The 22840-nt window shown below is 39.6% G+C and overlaps 2 long non-coding RNA genes across 2 annotated transcripts; one reads left to right on the top strand and one right to left on the bottom strand.

Moving 5' to 3' along the window:
* Positions 1 to 883: 883 nt before the first annotated feature.
* LOC110696480 lies at positions 884 to 4250 on the bottom strand. The gene is made up of 3 exons (XR_002506293.1): positions 4024 to 4250; positions 2115 to 3947; positions 884 to 1460 (listed from the first exon to the last, which is right to left on the bottom strand). It is a non-coding gene; the product is annotated as an uncharacterized LOC110696480 (long non-coding RNA).
* A 7216-nt stretch (positions 4251 to 11466) lies between these two features.
* On the top strand, positions 11467 to 14125 carry LOC110696479. Its single transcript, XR_002506292.1, has 2 exons — positions 11467 to 12057; positions 12306 to 14125. It is a non-coding gene; the product is annotated as an uncharacterized LOC110696479 (long non-coding RNA).
* Positions 14126 to 22840: the final 8715 nt, after the last annotated feature.

Below are 22840 nucleotides of genomic sequence, written 5' to 3'. Positions count from 1 at the left end.
ATGGGCTCAATCTCCTTGGAGTTGACCGTATTAGTGGCTTGGCTCCAAATTCACGCATCAAATATTCTGAAGGATTGTGTTTGGCTTCCAAAAAAAATTTAAATTTTTTTTAGCACCGGTTCTTTTCCAAAATCGATGCTAAAATTGCCTAAAAAAATAATTTTTTTTTTTTTTTTGCATTTTTTCCACTTAAATTGTACCAAATACTTATATATAATCATAATATACATAAAACACATATATTTTCTTCAATAACTTGTAATATTACACTTTAAAAAACTAAAAAAATATAGCATAGCTTTGTTTAGTTTTCTGTCCATTCTAATGTAGCATACTGCATTGATTTTGTCTAACAAAGCCTGAGAGCATGGTAAGGAGGAGTCCTTTTAAATTTACAGCATCCAAGACTTGTTGATTAGGGATAAACCTTTACTGTCACAATCTGCACAATATGAACATTTTACTGTATGGGAATCCAAATGTTGTCACAATCTGCACGATATGAAATAACATCAGTAAACAGTCTATTGGTTTCCCTGACTTTAAACCAAAAACTCTGATAGGAAATTAGAGAAACTAGCCTAGGTGATTAAGCCAATAATAAAGTTGTAAAATCCTATGTTTGTAGTTGAAGATGGCCGGCTAATGAAGGCTGATAGCATGCCCAGAGCCGAACTGCTCAAGAACAAACAATTGTTGCCCAGGGCTCCTGTCTAAGAGGCACCTAAGAACTAAGATTCACGTATCTTGATATAAGACTACAACACGTTTCCTGGTTCTTCCAAGGTCCAAAGACTCCAAACACAGGCATAGCCAGAAGCACAGACGACACTAAGACCTTACAGCTCATAGCTTAAATTCCTTTGAATTAAGGGTGTGATAAATATAAATATACCGTGACCAGATTTTATTTTGCAGCAGGTCCCTAATGAACAACAATTCATCGTTTCCAATATTGCACTTAGCTCAGATAATCCCACTATAGTACTGCAAGCCCAATCTAATATTCTAACCATCAGATAAATATCCTTAGTCCTCATCAGCTGCCTAATTTTAGTCCAAGTTGGTAATTCTAACCATTAATGTGCTAAATACAACGTATGTTTTATTGACAGCATTAACTCTAAAAATTACACTTTCAAAGATAAAATTACAGCAATGGCTAACTTGATAATTGATTGATTGATGGCTAACTTTGACCTTGGGGTAAGTATTTACTCTTGGGGTGGCGTGCACAGACTACCGGAGGGCGTCGTGTAGCTCTGAGAAGCCCTATATGATTTCGCTGGTGATTTCGATGGTGTAGAGATAGGAAAGACAAGGCTGGCAGTAGCGATGCTCCCTGAGGTATATATGCAATTGGAAATCTGTCCTTTTGTAGCTGGATACCCTGGCAGCAATCAGAATATGACATAAAGGCTATAGAGGCTGCTGATGCCATTTAGGAAAGATGATCAAACCTGAAAAGAAAGCTTAATTTGAAACAACACAACCCAAATCATAGATTAAGCCTTATGAGGCATCAAGTTTAAACTTACCAAAAAAGTTACACTACATCACAGTAAAGATAATTGACACAGATATCATCAAATAATCAAAGAAATCTTTTAAACCTGAAATCCAATTTTCTTCTATAGTTTTGAGCTTTAAGTCATCACAATCAACATACTCGAATCCAAGTTTTAGTCTAAGAAACTTAGTTAGGTTTTTCCCAAGTCATAAAAACCAACCTAGTTTCAAACATATATAGACAATTCATCACATATTTATGGCACTAATATATGAGTTATTATAGTACAACTTCAACAATGCAGACATACAAGCCAATGCTCCCTGCCCTTTCAATCAAAGTTAATGACTAATAATGGTCTAATAATACCCACATCAAATCAAGAAAATTTGCTGCTTGAAGTTAAAGTTTGGACCGAGCCACATCATAAATTTGTTTTTCAGACACAAAATGAGCCTAGATTGTTTCCTCTGACTCGACCACTCGCAATGACAAATACAACAATCCAACTCTGTTTGAGTACAAAAACAAATAAACAAACAAGAACCAACATAAAAAATAAAAAAAATAAAAATAAAATAAAAATACACACACACACACTTACTCTTTCTTCCTCTACTGCTTTCTTGTTGAAACACCATCCAACTTTTCCATCTCTGCTTCAAATCGGAGGCCATTTGCCTGCTTTCGCTTCCGTGTCTTCTTATTTTTCTCTCCATTTGCATCAGTGCTTACTTTTTCTTGCGGCAAAGTTGATTTTTTTTTTACCTTTTCTCCTTTAGTTCCCTTGATTTTACCGTCCACCTCAGATTTTGAGTGAGGTTTCCGCATATAAGTTCGATAATTAAACTCAAAATTTATACTCTAATTAACAGTCATTATACTTGGCACATATAAATGAGTGTACTTAATTAGGCTTAAAGACCTTATTTCTCCTATTAGAACATACACTTTTTTTGAAATTTTTATACAGTATCATCATCAGCACATACAGAAAATAGGACTATCTGGGGTGAAATGTAAGGCTCCTTTGGATTTGTAAATCAGAAAACAAAATGCATAATTCTATTTGAACATAATGGTAAGCCAAATTAATATAAGAACCTCCACTAATCAACTTAAGCTACCATGTCTGAGATTTCATTAGTAATGTCATAAGCTTTCCTTGTTTAAGATTATGTAGAGATTAATATTAAAGTCTTTTGGTGGACATCTAATCCAGATCTTCCTAAACCATGTATATCGATGAAGTATGAGGAAATAAGTCAAACTATAAAATGTAATCAGTGCTTGCTACTAGGATTAAGACCCCAATGCTACCCCACTAACAACATAGCAAGCAGCTAAAAACAAGTTCTAGACCCCATTAAGTGTAGACAAATACTAAAGTAGCCTCTACAAGTACTCAAACTAAATAGTACAGACTTCCTGAGTGCCCCATATCCTTGCCCTTGCCACCATAAATCATTTAACTATCTCGATATAGGAAAGAAAAGTTGAGCAGAAAGGGTAGTAAATTTCCAATAAGAATTGAAAAACTTCTTAAAATTTAAACTAAGTTCTCGTCTTTCTGTCCAAAACGTTTTATAATAATCATAAACTTCAGCCATAGAACAGAATTTTAACCTAGCAGTCGTATTCTCACTTCGTTCATTTACAACATGCTTTTGAAAACCTAAGCCACTAACTTCCCCTTGTTACAAAGTTCAACAATTACTCACCAAAATTAAGCCAAAAACCAATACATGAGCAAATTTAGACCACTTAATACAAACATAAAAAAATTCAAAACCCTAATCAAGGTATAATAGGTTGCTGCAGCCTTTTAGTTTCAAAACGCTATCAAACAAGGAAATTGGGTCCTGATTCCAAAAACCAACACTCCATTATTAAAAATAAAATTCCTACTCAAATTAATTACTAAAAAAAAATCCAATGCAGAGCACAAGAACCCCCAATCTCCAAACATACCCAATTAGATTCTTGCAACAGAAATTAAGGCATTTTAATACCAAGATCGAAACTCTATTGAATTCAAACTTATGCTAATGTTGATGATATTCATGAAATTACAAATTTTCTTCCGAAATTTGCAGGATTTCTTAACACTATAAGATGAAATCAAAGCAAAACATTACAAACCAAAAATTTAAGGTCCAACAATCATATTAATCAAACCATAATCAGATTAAGGAGAAAAAACAGGAAAAAAGAAGATACCCATAAAAAAAACATCAAAACATAACAACCCATAAGATAATTTCATCAAAAAAACACAAACAAAACCAATGATTTCATTACAAACCCTGAAAAAAGGAAGAGTATTCGCAATTACGCAATAGCCGAACCCACCATGAAGAGTTTTTGACAAAAGAAGATGAAGCCAACGATTTTAGGTCGAATAAGGCCACCATAGCCACCACCGCCAAACAAAACCCTAAAAAACACCTCAAGTTTAAAAACAAACAAAACCCTAAGATCGAATACAACTGAAAAAGAAGAAAGAGGAAAACCTTGATTGATGGAGCACAACTGAAGAGATCCACAATGAAACCGGGGAAGGGTGCATAGCCGATAGAAAAGGAGAAGAAAGGAAAGGAGAGAGAGGCAGATGAGTACGCTTCAATGGAGGAGAGAGAATGAGAGAGGAGGAAAGATCGAGGGGTTTCCAGAGAGAAAGAAAATTAAATTATAACCGGGTTTTTTTTTAATTTAACAAAAGTTTTCGCACCGGTTTTGTAAGAACCGGTGCGATTAACTCACTTTTCGCACCGGTTAACCGGTGCGAAAACTCTTTCCCTCAATCCCGCCAATTTCTTTTAACACCGGTTTTCAAAAACCGGTGTGAAAGCTGCGGTGCCTTATTCATTTTTTCTACTAGTGTGACCACCTTCACATTATTACAATCAACACAAGGATGAAGCCCTCTCGCAAAACTCTTGAACCCCATCAAAGAATTCCACTGTATCACGTCTACCATACATCCAGCCACGATCCTTCTCCATTAAGTAAATTGTCTCTAAACATGGCAAGATATTACGAATACTGTATAATTGCTACATTTATTATATATGTAAATCAAATTCAAACACACACCATACAATCAACACAAGGATGAAGCCCTCTCGCAAAACTCTTGAACCCCATCAAAGAATTCCAATGTATCACGTCTACCATACATCCAGCCACGATCCTTCTCCATTAAGTAAATTGTCTCTAAACATGGCAAGATATTACGAATACTGTATAATTGCTACATTTATTATATATGTAAATCAAATTCAAACACACACCATGCATATAACATTCATATAGATACAAAAATGAATATATGCTTCCAAAGGGTCCTTATCACTCCAACCTAACCCATCCTTGAACGTGTAATCTCATTAGTGAATGTATGTCGACTTCCAATTATAAGGAAAATCCGACAGCATTTCCCCCTAGTTCTCCAAGTACACGATGTAGGTAATAACTTACCCACATATGTACCTAGAGAACCTGGTGAGGAAATGGTAAGCCAAGATGTTCCTTAAAATCGAAAAAAAAGACATACATTCACCACCTAAGTGAGAGTAAACATTCAAGAACAGTCCCAACCGAAGACTATTCAAGACTTTCTCCTAATGAGAAAGCCTTGAACGGGTATCTAGGCATATGATGATGCAAGCATTTCATATATTGTTGTATTTATTTGTCATTAAATAATACACAAGTCGTAATAGCATGAAAAAACTTTTATTAAAACAATAAAGAGAAAGAAATATAGCTTATTAGTAAAGTGTATAATTCATACCAATATAGCAAGTACAATGGATGTATTGTTTCTAACTTCGCACTTGAGCTAATGTGAAGTCTTCAAGATTATAAACTTGTGCTTCAATTCACATATGAATCTATACAAAAACAAATAGAATAAACAAAACAAAAAAACAAAAGTTAGTAAGTATTTCATGGTTTGTTTGGTACATTAACGTTCATTCAAATACATATGAACAAGAATCAAACATTAATACATTGAGCACACACATTGGCAATTGCAGATGCAGTCCTTGAGTGATATCACAATACTTTGGAAATCACAGCCCCCATCAGCATCCTGGTCAAGTCGACCACCTCCACATGATTTTCACCGGATGAATCCAGCAACCTTGGCAAACAAAAATTATCTAGAGCAGCATCAACTTCTTCTAAAATGAAGAACGGTGATGGCTTAAAGCTGCTTAACCACCACAGCCCAACCTCAAATCAACCACCACAGCGACAATCTTCCACAGCAACAATCCCTATTTCATCCACCAAATACCACCACAGCCCAACCACCAAATTAACCCAAACATCCCTGCTCCCTCACAACCCACAAGTCAATGACAAAACCTAAATTACAAGAACCATTATAATTACTAAACTAAAAATCAAATCTACGAAAAACACTAAATTGCGAAGGAGTTCGGTAGTTTGCGAATGGTGCTTACCTCGAAGCTGCTTCAATGGAGCTGGAACGCTCAGTCTCCACGTCAATGGTGAATGAAAAGGACACGCGACACCCAAATGGATGAGAGATACGCTACGGAGTGAGAAGGTGGTGCGGCAACTGCTTCAATGGAAGTGAGAAAGCTCGGACACCACTTCAATGGAGTAATGGAAACCTAGCTAGGAGATGGTGGAAGCTAAGAGAAGAGGGAAAAAACGAGGGAAATGAAAAGCATGAAAGAAACGAAGAAAGACGTTGAGGTTGAGTGTTGGCCGGGTTTTTTTAAAAAATGGCACCGGTTTGAACCGGTGCTAATTACCATAGTTGGCACCGGTTTAAGGCGAACCGGTGCCAAATCAATTCCTAACTTTTTTTTTATTTTTTTAATAAATTGGCACCGGTTTGAACCGGTGCTAACTACATGATTTGGCACCGGTTTGGTTGGAATCGGTGCCAAAACTGATTTTTTTCAATCCCACCCATTCTGTTGGCACCGGTTTTCAAGAATCGGTGCTAAAGGGGGGGTGCCTACTTCATTTTTTCTACTAGTGTGTTTTGGGTTAATTTCCTATTAATTTTTATAGGTTTAATTATATAAGTTATGCAATATTGATTTGAGATTCGACATATGAGAATTGATATTTGGGCTTAGTTTCAATAGGCAGATTAATTTATAAATGATAAGTCAAGATTTGAGAGATGCGATATAATACCGATAGATAAATTCTATGATTATAATGCATAGTGAAAGCCCTTTATAATCTGGTTAATTTATGCATTGATAATTGGTTGTTATGTTTTATCCCAGAATATTAATTATTGGTGAACCTATGACCCTCGGCTTTTTATTAATGATTATTCCCTTAGTTTAATTATAGCCTTTAGTATAACTCTCACAATTCTTACTTGTTTCGTGATAATTTAGATTATAATAATTTATTAGGAATAAAAGAACATTGTTTCCTTGTGGATTCGACCCTACTTCCCTATCTATTTTAGTTAGTGATTTTAGAAATTACTTTTGATTAGGTGTTACGACTTTTGCCTGTCACATGCTTAAGTCTGTTCGGATAATCCTAGCAATTGTTGGATATTATGATTATGAGATATGGTAAATGGACGTCAAAATCGCCTTCCTTAATGGGATTTAGGAAGATATTGTGTACATGACACAGCCGGAAGGTTTTGTTGATCCAAATAATGCTGGGAAGGTATGCAAGCTTAAGAAATCCATTTATGGATTAAAGTAGGGAAGTAGAAGTTGGAATATGCGATTCGATGAAGCCATAGTAAGTTTGGTTTTATCAAGAATCCAGATGAGTCTTGTGTTTACAAGAAGGTCAGTGGGAGTGACATCACATTCCTTGTCTTATATGTCGATGGCATATTTCTCATTGGAAACAACATTCCAATATTGGAGTCTGTAAAGACTTGGCTTGGAAAGTATTTTTCAATGAAGGACTTGGGAGAGGCACAGTACATATTGGACATCAAGATCTATTGGGGTAGATCTAAAAGGGTGATTGGATTGATCCAAAGTACTTATATTGATAAGGTACTAGCACCATTGAACATGGGGGAAGCCAAGAGAGGCCACCTACCCATGTCACATGGCATAACTCTCAGCAAGAAACAGTGTCCAAAGGCACGTGATGAGCGAGAGAGGATGAGTCTAGTTCCATATGCTTCGCTTATTGGATCAATCATGTATGACGTGATATGTACTAGGCCAGATGTATCGTATTCCATAAGTGCTATAAGCCGATACTAATCAGACCCAGGAGAGGCGCATTGGACTGCGGCCAAGAATATCCTAAAGTACCTGAAAAGGAACAAGGATAAATTTCTGGTCTATGGTGGGAGTAATGATTTGGCTGTTGAAGGTTATACCGACGCAAGCTTCCAGACTGATAGAGACGACTTCAAGTCACAATCAGGATACATGTTCTGTCTCAATGGAGGAGCGTTTAGTTGGAAGAGTGCTAAGCAAAGCACAACTGCAGACCTAACAACTGAAGTCAAATACTTGGCAGCTTCAGAAGCAGCTAAGAGGGAAGTTTGGATTCGTAATATCGTTGGTGAACTTGGTGTTGTCCCCTCAATAAACGGACCAATAGACTTCTACTATGATAATAGTGGGGCTATTGCTCAGGTCAGGGAGCCAAGGGAGCATTAGAAAGTCAAACATGTCATGAGGAGATTTCACATGATAAGGGAATGGAATTCCAAGGGTGAAATCAGAATTTGCAAGATTGGAACGGATGACAATGTAGCCGATCCACTCACTAAACCTTTGCCTCAAGTGAAACACAACAAGCACATTGGAGATTGGATTTGAGTTCCTTATTTGTGTGTTTTAATTAAGTTGTGGAGATATTAATGTAAAACACCAAGTTAAAACCATTCATTTTATGGAGTAATTTAATTTTTCTGTGATAATTATTCCATTTCTATTTAATTGTGGTTTAGAATTAAATAATGAGTCCATTCGATTTGAACATTCAAAATAGGGTATCAAGGCCATGTCTTGGATAACGAAACACCAATTAAGTGAACGTTGAATATCATATAAAATCATCCCTAATCGAGGTCATTAGAAGGTTGGACGACTAATGACCGCGTGAGATTTGTGATTAGTATGAGGTATAACACCATTTCTTGTGCTTCAAGGACATCATTGCCATAAATCATTTGCACAGGTATTAATTTGGAACTATACCGGATCGACCTATGAGAATACTTTAAGAGATTTGACAATCGTCATAAGTATATCACTCATTATAGCTATCAGAAACCTCTTTCCTCGACCATGATTAGTGTAAGTTCTCTTGTTTGAGTACTAGTCCGTTTTGGTGTTGTCAAACGTCCGTAAATGGGGATTATAACGGCAACACTTGTGCGACTAGGTCCTTTTAGTAAGAGAACCTAACCATGTAAGACTGGGAATATCCCCCTATTAACAATAGGGAACATGTCTTTGTTGTTTACAAGGCCTTCGAAGAGCGAGACTATGAAAAATGCATGGTCGTGGTCAAATGGATCTTAGAAATCATCTGCTTGTTGACAGTCAAACTCGAAAATCGAGAAACACTTCTAGACGTAATAAGGATGACGAAGAATCTTACCTTATAGTTCATGAAGAGACATTAAGTGATATAGGAAATATGCTATACACTAATAGCAACTTGGAGATTGAAAGGAATGGTATTCTTCAAACAAGTGTATTATTCCGATAGAGGGTTCGAAATTATTCGAAAGCTAATTATTGAGGTCAAGTGATCGGAATGCCTAGCTGGAGGCCGCTTCTGATCAGTAATATTAATGCCTAATTAATATTACAACTTAATCTTGACTGAACCCTTCGGGTCACACCCAACTAAGCTTGAGTTGAAAGGATCTCCAAAATCGAGAACACTTTCGTTCTAATACTATAAGGTCTTTTATCTATCCCTAACTAAGCTTCGGGGTAAGGGTTGTTCGGGTCGGGTCTCAAGGGTGAGAGCCATAGGAGGCTTGCACATTTGCGAAGCTCTGCGCTTTCAAGTTCGAGGTTTAAAAGGAGCGAAGCACGCATCAAGGGTATGATCGTTTTTCTCTCTCTCCTTGTTAATTAAATATGTGATTGTTGACTAATATGCATGTTTAGTTACTTTAATTTGTGTGCAGATTTTTGGAGGGTTTTATTCCGCGTAGTGTTTGACACTACGAAACCCAACACCGGGTGCAGGCCGCCGATGGCGTTATAGGCGAGGACTGGCGGAGACATATCTACTCCGACCGTTCTTATGTAGAGGCGCTACTTCCTCGTCTACCTAGCGCACCTTACCGTGAGGAGAAGTTTTGTGAATTTTTTACAAGTCATTTCATCTTTCTTTAGCCCCAACAGCGTTTAATCGTTGGTTTGTTTTTATAGGAGTCAGACAAGCTTGAGGAGTTCGAGCCCCCGCGCATGTTTATTCAGTATCAGGGGTTCATGGTCCTATCGAGGAGATGATCCCTCCAGCCCCTAGCCCCTGAGGAATGGCGATTGGTGGAGTGGTCTATACCTCGTTCTCAAAACTAGCTGAGTTTTTGTTTCCTCTTTTGTTCGCATATATCATGTTAACAGCTGGTGAGGTTGAGTCACGGAGCGTCGTGTCGACATGCGGGGGATGTTGCGCCGGTATGTCGTTATGCATTTTTCTTTTTATTTGTTTTTCGTTCTGTCGATAACTGACTTGTATCTCTTTAGTTTTGTTTCAGCCTGGTCCTCGGCCACGTACTCGTCCGAGGCCAAAGGGCTTGAGAGAGGTGGAGTGAGGCGTCGGCTTACCTTGATGGAGATCCTAGGCAGGCGGGAGGTGTCTGGCCAAGCGGCAGCTAATGATTGTGATAATTTTTTCGTCGTCAAATATGATTCCATCTGGATTTGGCACTTTGGTGCTACAACCTCATGTGGTCCCAGACGCGTTTGCAGCTGGTTCGTCATCTTAGTTCAGCAGTTGGACGTATGAGGTTGGCTCGCCATCGCAGTAGCCTGTGTCTACCCCTTTTGCTGGTGGGAGTTTTCAGCAGTACGAACCTCAATGGGGTAATAAGTGGACCGGTCCTACGATCATGATCCCCACGACCAGTGATGCTGATTCTGGTCAGGGGTTGACCCCACGGTCTGCAATTTTTTATGACACGATGGGAATTCCTCGAGATCTGCGTCCTCCAGCGCCATAGCTGTTCTGCATTTCCTTGTCTTGGACTATTTTGGACTTTACTTATGTATTGTACATTTTATTGACTTTTATTTACGTACTAGACTTATGTATACACTAGACTTTATCTATTTAGTCTTTTTTTTTTAATTTTTTACAACTATTTATGTGCATGTGCGTGTGTGAATTTGTGATAAATTTTGCGCAAAAATTTCATCATTTTTATTATCATTGGATAGTTTCTGACTTTCTCCCCCAAAAGAAAAAATGAAAAAAAGAAATAAGGCAAAAAATAGTTTTAGAATTAACTAACTCGAGTTTCATAAAAGATATTTCCAAATCAATAAGGATTAACTCAAAATGTTGGGCCATAATAGGTAAAGGTGACTTATATGTAGAAAAAGTGAGAAAAATTGGATGAAATGCAGAAAGAATCAAAGTACAAATCCGAGTCAAAATCAAATCAATGGATTAATCAAGGTGCGTTAGTTGTCGCGAACGTCAGGTTTTATCGCGACGCGATAGGCTTGTCGCGGCGCTATGACTTTGCCGCGGCGTGATAAATCTGGGAAATTTCAGTCCGAATAAAATTCAATTTCTGCTTCAATTTTGCTTATAAAAAGCCCCCGAAAACGCTATATTCTGCATAATTCGAGTCATTAGTCTTTCTAGTTTTCATAGTTTAGTAATCATGTCTAGAAGTTTATGTGAGATCACCCGTGAGTGGTGTCGGTCTTTGACCATTAGTGAGAGGAAATAGCTTGATTTTCTCAACATGGGTGGTTTATTAAGCATTAAAGGGGTAGATCTTGATAGTGATTTTCTTCATATTGCCATAAAATATTGGGACCCTAACACTCATTGTTTTAAACTAGGCAATGATAAAATTAGCCCCTGCGAGAAGATCTTTGTGCTATTTTTGATTTTCCCTCTTTAGATCTTGCAGTAATCCCCACAATGTGTTAATATTTCTATATGCTAATAAAAATTTCATCTAAAAAATTTGAATTTTCAGATTTTGATATCTCTTAATACTCTTCCACGCTCTAGGAGTTTCTTTCATTGTAGAACCCTAACTTTGTTTCATCATCTTTATGTCTTAACTCCCTCTCTGTCTTCGTCTAACTCTTCCACTGAAACGACTCTTGAGCTCTTTCTCGTCCATTGTAAAAGCTTCAAAGTTTTCTCTTTCAATTCCCTCCCATTTTCGCATCTCCTGCTCTTCCTCCCAGCTTTCCCTCTCCGTTTTTGCATCTCCCTCTCGTTTTCGCAATTCCTTCTGCACTCCATTGATGCAGCTCGCTCTCTTTCAATTATTGAAGTTTTCAGCGAGATTTTTCAACCAGTGAAGTTTAAATTCTTGCAATTTTTATAAATGAACCTTGAAGGTACTTTATATTTCATATATATTTTGCTTTTATGAGATAACTTTTTGATTTCGTGTTAAAATTTTGTGTTTAGGGTTTTTTTGCTATGATTTTTGGTAGATCTACTTGGCTATTTGCATGTCGAATGATTCTATTCCATTTAAATTTTGTTGTTTACATCTTAATATTTCTTATTTCTTTTGTCTTCTTGATTAATTAAGCATGTATGTATGGTTCTTTGGCGTTCTTATTTCTTTTGGGTTTCGCAGATCTAAATTCTTCAAATCGAAGTTTGTGGCACCACCAATCTGATATGTGAAATTTATTTACTTCGTATCTCAGTTTTTTGGGGGTTACTCTGGGTTTTGGTTTGGTGAGACAATTACTACAATAATCATCGCCTTAATTTTTGTGGTTATGACAATTCTTGCATCTTTTTTATACCTGCTGTGTTCTCATGTTCGTAAAGCCTTTCCGATTTTCTGGTCCATATGGTAGTCCATTACGAACAATAAAACATTGCCTTTTTTTTTTTCTCAAAAATCAGAAGAACCAAAATGGAGAATACGGTTGTCAGGCACCTTCGCCATCGAAACATATGTCTGGTCGACATGTTGTTTGGATCGCACTTCTACGACGACATGTTGTTTGGATCGCACTTCTACGACATTGTTACAAAAATACTCGGGTTGTTTTATGGGGATATGGACCTTTATTATGAGAAATCACATAGGAAGTGGGGTAGATTCAACTTTTTTCGTTTAATTTCAAGATGCGGATTAATGGATCGCTAGATACCGCTACTGAATTAGCACTAGTTGATCAATATACAAATCTTGCACATTTATTCTTTATGAGAGGTGGTTCTAAGTCTACGAATGACACGGAGAAGGAAAAGATACCCGAAGAAACGACACCTACACCTGATGTTAAATATCGAAATTTGCGGCAGCTCGTAAAGAAGCGCCAAAAGATTGGAGCACGCAATGAAGATAAGAGAGAGGCCGAAACATGTAAGGCTGGTGTGACACATAAAGAAGCATCGTTGAACGACGTCATATTACCATCGGGTGTCTTTTCCTTCTCCGTGTCATTCGTAGACTTAGAACCACCTCTCATAAAGAATAAATGTGCAAGATTTGTATATTGATCAACTAGTGCTAATTCAGTAGCGGTATCTAGCGATCCATTAATCCGCATCTTGAAATTAAACGAAAAAAGTTGAATCTACCCACTTCCTATGTGATTTCTCATAATAAAGGTCCATATCCCCATAAAACAACCCGAGTATTTTTGTAACAATGTCGTAGAAGTGCGATCCAAACAACATGTCGACCAGACATATGTTTCGATGGCGACGGTGCCTGACAACCGTATTCTCCATTTTGGTTCTTCTGATTTTTGAGAAAAAAAACAGGCAATGTTTTATTGTTCGTAATGGACTACCATATGGACCTGAAAATCGGAAAAGTGTATAAAGAACCAAGTAATGTTACTGCAATCAAGTGTCTGGCTAAGGTGTCTAAGAGACCAACGGCGAGTGCTCTCTTGAAGCACCCTTTTAATGAGAAGGTTCAGTCCTGTATTTTCCCTGATGCAATGAAACTACTGTATGATCTTCAACTGAGGCAATTCATTGAAAGGTGCGTTAAGCCTCTAAATGAGAGACCCGCCGCAAGTGAATTCTTGAAGCACCCGTGTCTTTCAACTAATGATGAGGGCGGTGTGGAAGCCAAGACTACAGGCCAAATCCAAGCTGGTTGGGGTCCTTAAGGAAGCTGTCATCAACTCGCAAAGCAGACCTGAGGCTCGATTGGATTCAATTCAATTCTTTAGTATGAAATTAAGACTTTTCTTGAATTTTCTGTAGTACAAATATGTCTTTGATTCAAGGTATATTACGAAGTAGTAATAGTAGTTAGTGTTTACATAATAAAGTGTATGAAAAATGTTGAGAATCTAGACTTCTAGTCATACATGTCAGGGTGTGTAGGAGGGGTGGGGGTGCTTGATTCAGCTTTCTTGTTTGTAATTTGATTTTACTAGTTTGATTTGAATAAAATTAGAACATTGTTGCTTAGTCAGTTAACTGTGATATTGATTTTGGTACTACATAAATTTTTATTAAAGATTATTGCCTTTGATTAGTTAATATAATTCAATTGCTACTCAATTGAACAAACTGATGACATTGTACGTACAATGCCTAAATAAAGTAGTTGAATAGGAAATTCGTATACAGTACACAACTTTTATAATTGAACTATCATTGAAATATCTTGGAATTACCACCAGGAAAAGAAGCTGAACTATTGAAGTCATTAGACCACGAAAACATAACAAAATGCTACCATTATTGGATTGATGATCGCCAGAAAGTCGTCAACATGATTACTGAGTATTGTCTTCCGGAAATCTGACAGACTACAGCAGGGAACATGTACATAATCTTGTGGGTAATGTGGCGATCAAGAATTTGTGTAGACAAATTCTAAGCGCGTTACATTATCTTCATACTCATAATCCGCCTATTACTCACCGTGATGTTAAGTGTACTAACGTATTTATTAAAGGTAACATGAGCACGATTAAACTAGGAGACTTAGGAATGGCAAAGATTTTTGAATCAGGGAGTACACCAGCAATTTTGAGTGATATATATTTGTTTGGGATTAGCATGACGCAGATGGTGACTAAGGAAGTACAAATTAGGGAACTCAGAGTAACTGACCCTCAGATGCAGCAGTTGATTTATAAGTGTATTGCCCCTGCACCCGATGGACCAACAGCAATGGACCTTCTGAAGGACCCATTACTTGCAGTCGATGTTATTGACACATTAACTGCAAGTAGTAGTGCTGGTAATCTGACTCTGTGATAATCTGTGCACGATCAGGTGGCTAGATTACTACTGCCGCCTAAAGAAGCACAGAAGGAATTTGAGAGTGGAGATAAGAAATTCAGATTACAGTAGAAAATGTCAGACTGTTTACTGATTTCCATTACTGTGAGGATTATTGTTTATGGCAAAGATAAGGTCAAATCGATTAGTTTTGAGTTCTTACTCGGGGTTGATACAATTTCTAATATCAAGGAGAACATTGAAGGAGAATTTGACGGAAGTTGATATTCGATGATTAAAAATAAAAACTTACCACAGAAGCTGCTTTAATGGAGAAAGGTGTTTCAATGGTTAGATTAACAGTAGAAATTTGCATTCAACATACAAAAGGTGCTTCAATGGTCGTTCATAAGTTTTTTTATTTTTATTTTTTATTTTGTAAATACCTAAAACAGTGGCGGTTTACTGAGATAAAAACCGCTACTTCAAGTAACATTTTATCTTAGTAAACCGCCACTTCAAGTAGCGGTTTTCATAAAAATCCAAAAAAAAAAGAGGTTGAATCGGTGACATGGACGGTAAAATAGGAATTTATAAAAAAAAAGTGACAGCATTTGTGGAATTAAATATTTTGGTAGCATTATTTAGGGAAAGGGCTCTTAAAAATTAAGGACTTCTAATTAAGTACACAAATCAGACTAGATGAAATATCTTAATGAATATAGACCTCTTATCAAGAGAATGTATATACCAGCTCACAGCTAGCTTATAACCAATCCTTATTTGCTCATATATAGATACAAAATTAGCGCGAAATCTCTGTTACTCATTGTGAGAAACAAAAGCGTATCTCACAATGGCATTTCGAAAATAAAATCAATGTTTTTCACTTCCTGAGTTGCTGAGTCGGATTCATCTATGTGTCAAGTTGCTGAGTGTGTCTGGACTCTGGAGTAATGCTAAGTGGGGACACCCTTCTGTCAATCTGTTGGAGGGATGGCATTACTTTGTTGACGTTTTGGCGGGAAAATGTTCACAACTTCCATACCCAGTTTCTAGTTGAAAAACAAGCCGACATCTTTGAATTAGCAGGTAGTTTTCTGTTCTTCACACATCATCGACTTGTACAGCTTCCAAACCCAGTAAACAGACCCAGTTGAAAAAACACACATCTTCGAATTACGAGGTAGTTTTCTGTTCTATTTTATCATTGTTTCTTCCGGTCGTGAGTTTTGTTCTGTTGTTGTCTTGATGCGCCAACAATTCATGAAATAGAATTCATATTTGCGATCGAAATCGGAATAATTTTGAAAGTAATGGGATTATGAGGATTTTTGCCTCTGTTAAATTGGGTTTGAGGTTGTTGTAAATGGCCAGAGGATTTTGTTTAAAATGCAATTTTTACTTTTTGAAAACAACGTGTTGTCTTCGTATGCTATGAAAAAAATCCCTCTATTGATTTGTGAGGTTATTTGAAAATTGGTTGTGTTGGTTGTTAAACTGGTTGGTTTATTTGTGTTGGTTGGTTGTATTTCTGTTTGGGTTGAATTTGTGCTGTGAAAACATGTTGGTTGATTTTTGCTGAATTTTGTATTATAATTATGTAAGTGTTCTGTATTATTTTGTATCGTAATTATTGGTGTTTTGTATTTAAAGAGTGAATTGTTTTTGATGGAGAAGATTGATATTATGGAAATGGAGGGACTTTTGGCACCGGTTCCAAGTTAAAATCGGTGCAAAAAGTGTGGTTTCTCGCACCGGTTCTTAATCAGAACCGGTGCTAAAAGTCTGATTTCGCACCGGTTTTTAACCGGTGCGAAATGTCTGGGGTTTTAGCACCCCCCAAATCAGGACCGGTCTAAAACCGGTGCGAAATGGGGGTTTTGAACCAGTGCGGATTACGTGTTTTCGCCTAGTGTTGAAATCATTAGAGATCATGTACTTTGTCGTGGGTTTAGGCTTAAATACCATGTGTGGATTTGGCATAGTGAAGAAGGAGAGTACATTGTGGATGTTTGGGAATGATGTGCATGATGATAGAAGCAATGCCATTCGTGTGGACGAGGAATACAGAAATGATGAACATATTATTGATAATGGTGATGAGGATGGATTTGAGGATGATCAGGTGGATGAGGTCGAGGATGAAGGGGTGGATGAGATGATGCGTGGTGTTGAGGGTGACGTGTTTGAGTCATTATTGGAGGCTTCTAAAAAGTCTTTGTATCCTGGGTGCAAAATTACTCTAAACTATCAGCCTTGCTAACACTTTTTAACATTAAGTCGAAGCATGGGTGGACGGACAGTAGTTTTACTTCTTCGTTGACCGCATTAAGTGAGATGTTGCTCGACGGGAATGAAATTCCTAAGTCTTACTATTACGTAAAGAAGCTCATGTGTCCATCTGGTTTGGAGTATAAGAAGATACATGCATGTCCTAATGAATTTATTCTTTATCGAAATGAATATGAACAATTGGAGGAGTGTCCACGATGCAAGAAGTCGCGCTACAAGCGCATGAGTTGCAATGTTGGTACGAAGGGACCTCCTGCTAAGGTGTTGTGGTATCTTCCCATTATTCCAAGGTTTAAGCGTCCATTCTCAACACCAAAAGACGCTAAAAACTTGTGGTGGCATGCAGAGGGAAGAAAGAAAAACAGAATGTTGAAGCATCTAGCCGACTCCCTGCAATGGAAGAACATTGATATGAAGTTTGGGGAATTTGGTGATGAAGTCAGAAATTTAAGGCTTGGCTTTTGCACGGACGGGATGAATCCATTTGGCACTCTTAGTACCCAACACAGCACATGGCCGGTACTTTTAGTGATCTACAATTTGCCTCAGCTCTTTGGTTGTGCATAAAACGGAAATACGTAATGCTTTCACTTTTGATAACGAGGCCAAGGCAACCTAGAAACGACATAGATGTTTATCTTGCGCCACTTGTTGATGATTTGAGAAAGATGTGGGACGAAGTTGTTTCCGTTTTTGATGCTCATACGAATGAGAGGTTCACATTGCGTGCAGCTCTTATGTGGACCGTTAATGATTTTCCTACATATGACAACTTGTCTGGGTTTAAGAACAAAGGGAAAAAAGTATGCCCCATTTGTATTGATGATACGCCAAGCATGCGTCTCGATCATTCTCACAAAGAGGTGTACTTGCGGACCCAAAGGTTGCTCAGGCGCGATCACCTGTACCATAGGCAGAAAAAGGCTTTTGATGGGACAGTGGAAGAGGGGACTGCGCCTAGGCCATTTACTAGTAAGGAGGTTTTTCCTTGAGTTAAGGGTGTACGAACAGTATTTGGGAAATCAGAAAAAGCGGCGGACTCAACTGTTCTCTTTAAAAAAGAATCAATCTTTTGGTTGCTCCCATACTGGAAAGAACATGATGTTAGGCACTGATGTATATAGAGAAGAATGTGTGTGATGCTCTTATGGGAACGCTGATGAATATTCAAGGGAAAACAAAGGACGGAAAGGGTGCACGGTTAGATTTGATAATCAATGTAATCTGACTAATCTGTCTTTAATGAGAATTAATGACGGTATTTATAGTCTTGGGAAGCGTGCTTGATTCTAGGGTTTTTGGCAAACCCTAGATCTTATTGGGCTTCTCGAAAATTGGGCCTTTTGATGACCGTAGTCCAAATAGATTATTAGTGAGCCACGTGGCATAACGTGACTGGTCCATGGTGGACAAATGGCTGTGAGCCACGTGGCAGGCCCTGATGAGTCCAACTTAGAGACACTTGTCAGGTCCTGATTGGTCCACGTGGCGTATATTGATTGGGCGGGAAAATCCCCTAATCATTTACCCCTCACAGGTGGCACGTAACTTGTCACGTGTTACCTGTGACAAGTGTCGGCCAGTTATAGGCGACGAACTGTGACAAGTGTCGTCAGGTGACTGGCCGAATGTTTTCCCGCCTAAATTTTGAATTTCAGGAGTGACCATTTGTCTTCCATTTTTTCCTATAAATATGGGGTTTGACCAGAAAGTCTAGATCACACTTTGCAAGTTTGTTTTAAAAGAGATCTCTCGGACCCCTGATTATTTGCTCTTGTTTTTCTGAGTCATTCGTACCCTACCGCCAGCGTTTTTCTCGAACGCCTGTTCAATCAAGCTACTTCATGTCTTATAGTTTCAGGTAACCGTCTACTCTTTTAGTGAATTTTTATTTTTCTTTTTTGTCTTTTTGAAAATGGTATCAAAAAAGCATTCGGCACGGCCTAGGTTAGTGATCAGCCGATCACCGGGGACGGCTGAGTCTAGGAGGGGTGCCGACTGCCCTGTGATAGACCAAACTTTGAGAACTACTCTGAATCCGACAGTGTTTGTGTTTATGCAGGTCAGTATGGCCAGAACCAAGTGTATCGCCAGAATAGATAGTTCAGACGGTTCTTCAATCCGGATCCCCTTTAGTGAACTGTCTGAGCATATGCCCGATCACGGTCCTCCAAGTACCCCCAGTGACTTTATCCTCAATGATTCTGGGGAAACGTCTCCTGAAACAGAGGCTGCCCCTACAGAACCCCCTCAAACAGAACTATCATCCGGCTCTAGTGACGAGTCGGAGTCTAGTAGCAAGAGTAGGCACTCCTTGGAATCTGAGAAGAAATACTCTAGAATAGAGACGGCCAGGGAGTCTCTAAGTGTGGAGATGGGGGAGAGATAGGCTGAGCCATCCGTCTCTAGAAGGGAGTCGCATGCTCCTTACAACCATCACGTGCCGGAGGGGAGGCGGAAGGTGATGGAAGAGAGATTTGGAGGCTTTATTTCTAAGCATGTTATGGGGAAGGATTATCTGTTGTTTGTCCCAGATAGGGAGGACACCGTAGTTTGGCCGGCGGGCACCAGCTACGACGACCAATGCTTTGGATGTTATGAGGCGGCCATCAAGGCCGACCTTCGTTTTCCTTTATATCCGGCCGTTGAGGCCATTCTTGATGGATACCAGCTTAGGTTGTGGCAACTTGCCCCCAATTCCTGGTTCAATATACTTGGCTATGTGGGCGGGTGTGAAATGTATAAAGTGGACGCCAGTTTTGAGGCGTTCACCCAAATGAATTACCTCAGTCGGACCCAAAATCAACTGGGTCCGGCTGGTACCAAATCTCGTCCCATAGGGGCTACATGATAGCTCAGGGCAAGGAAAATAAGTGGAAGGACTGGCGCAACACCTTCTACATTGTGAATTTCCCAGATACCGCAAAAAACAAAAAATACAACAGGTGGAATAGGGATCCACCTTTTTTGGCAGGAAAGGACCTGCCGCCTGTTCCCTTAAAGGCCAAGCGTGAAATTCTGGACGCCGGCCTGTTTAAGGTAGATATACAGGCGAACCCTGAAACAGGGAAGAAAGAGTACGTCCCCCAAAACTATATACCTAAGTACAATTGGTTGTACGATGGGGCGTACTTGGCCGCCTGTAAACTTAGTACTGAGATGTCAGCAGGTAGATGTCCGTCTGTTTCATGTTTTGGTTTCTTTTTCTTTTGTGTTATTGATTTCTAACTTGTTTATTCTGATGCAGCCGAAGCAATGGAAAAGATCTCCTCTTCTAAAAAGGTGGATGCTCAGTACCGTTCTGCTGTTTTGGGCAAGCGCCCAACAAAAGAATCTCCGGCTAGCTAGCCGGCTAGGGTAAACCCTTGACCCAACTGTTTGGCTAATTGTTGGCCTTGATTTTTGCTAACTGTTTCTTTGCTTTTGCAGGACCAATCGGCCCCTCAACAGCCTCCTGAGAAAGTCAGGAAGCAAATGGCGGGGGACGCGAATACCCCCGCCCGTCCAAGAAAGCATGTGGCCACCAAACCAGGCTCGACCCCTGCTCACAAGGTTCCAGCTGCTGCTGAAACCAGCCGCCCCCATAAAGAAAAAGCTACTGAAGGTAACCCTTCACTCTCCAAGTCCTTTTGTAGTTGATTCTTCCCTGAATGGTTTCTGATAATGATCTTTCTTCATCTTGTAGACGCTCCCCCCCCCACCCCCCAACGGCCAGATATCACTATTATGGCCAAGAACATGTTACGCGTCGTTTCCTCTGAAGAGAGGGAGTTGGTCAGGGGCTTCAGTACCGTGAACCTTGACGGTATCCTCGTCCTCTTGGCCGAGGTAACCTTGGTGTATTGGCTTATGTATCATTTTATTTTGGGGGACGCCTGTTTGCTGACCCTTTGCGAGTTCATGGCCTCCTTAGGCCTGTGCAAGAAAAATCCAAAGAGGTAAAAGTCGCTAAGGAGCATGCCGCCTCCACCATAGACAAGGCTATGTTCTCTATCTTTCAAAATGAAGTACTGACGACTGACATATTATATGCACAGGCGACTGCTAATCAGCAAGTTAAGGCCGAATTGGATGCGGCCAAGAAGCAAATCAAGGAGCTCAACCTCCAAGTTGGCCAGCTTAAGGAAAAAGCTGAGTCTTTGGAGGATGCTGCAAAGGAGGCGGAGTCCTTGAAAGAGCGGAACGCTCGGATGAAGCAACGCCTGGCCAATCAGGAGAAGCAACTGGCCCAAAAATACAAGTCCAAGGCCGAGGAAGAGAAGGCGGCCCTTGTCAAGGAGATGATGGAGGATAACACTTCCATCATGAAGATGACTTGGTCAGCCCTCTACCCTGACTTGGTCAGCCCTCTACAAGAAATGGGGGGGCTAGTTCACCGCCTGCACCCAGGAATATAATGAACAAATTATGGAGGGTGGAGGTGGCGAGGAGGAGGAGTCTGAGTCTGCCTCATCTTCAGAAGAAGAAGAAGAAGAATAAGAGGTTGCTGCCAAAGTTGGTGAAGAGGAGGCAACCCAAGAGAAGGCGCTTAAACAGGAGCAAGAGACTGTTCAGGGTGAGCAAGCACCCCTCACCGAGCAAGACCAGGCGGCTGCTGAGGACAAGGCCCCTCCTACTGATACTCGGAGGGTATCAAGGGGCCGCATGACGACCCCATTGTGATTGAATGCAATGTGGCCAGCCAAAGGGTTGGTCGGATTCTGATAGATATTGAAAGTTCATCAGACCTCATCAGTCATAGGTGCTTGACCAAGCTCAAGTACAAACCTAAAAGCATACATCATGTCTCCCATCCTCTAGTAGGATTTGGAGGAGGAATCGTCCACCCAGTTGGCCAGGTAGACTTGCTTGTCTGCCTGGGTGAGAAGGGAGAGGGCTGTCACATGGTAGTCCGGTTCTTGGTTGTTGAGGAACTTACGACCTACAACATGATCCTAGGGCGCCCCACCCTAAATGAATCAAAAGCTGTGATAATCCCGTCTCTTATGCTGCTTAAATTTGAGAGGGATGACAAAACAGTCGGCTCCTTGAGGGGAGACCAGAAAATGGCATGCAAGGGAGTGTTATCTCTCTAATGTCAAGACCATTGTGGCAGCAGCCGGCCTTAGTGAAGGGAAAGACCTTGTTCTCAAGGATACAGCGCCTGATCAAGAAGCAGTCGGCAAGAAAAGAAAGGCCACCCAAATGGGGGCCGACAAAAAAGATAAACAATAGCAGTCACTGACTGAGGAGCCATCAGATGAGTTCCGCCCTCAGTCGGCTGGTGAACATGTAGACGTCATTCTGGACGACTCACGCCCTGACCGAACTGTCAAGGTCGGGACGACTGCTCTTGCTAAGCTTGGTGATGAATTTCACCAACTGTTGAAAGAATTTCAATATATATTTGCATTCGAGGTGCATGAAATGCCAGGTATTAGTCCAAACCTGGCGGTACATAAGTTAGCTGTGGATCCAAAAAGAAGCCGTCAGGCAAAAACCAAGGAATCATGGCCCAATAAGAAACCAGGCGGCCTTCGCTGAGGTTAAAAAATTACTAGACGTAGGGTTCATTCGGCAATGCTATTTCCCGGACTGGGTTGCAAATGTGGTTCTGGTAAAAAAGCCGAATGGTACCTGGCGCATGTGTGTGGACTACACAGATGTGAACAAGGCATGTCTAAAGGA

The sequence above is a fragment of the Chenopodium quinoa genome, unplaced genomic scaffold, assembly GCF_001683475.1.
Source record: "Chenopodium quinoa cultivar QQ74 unplaced genomic scaffold, ASM168347v1, whole genome shotgun sequence".
Classification (NCBI taxonomy): Eukaryota; Viridiplantae; Streptophyta; class Magnoliopsida; order Caryophyllales; family Amaranthaceae; genus Chenopodium; species Chenopodium quinoa.
Note: the sequence above shows the minus strand (reverse complement) of the source record. Positions and strands in the feature narration are given on the sequence as shown.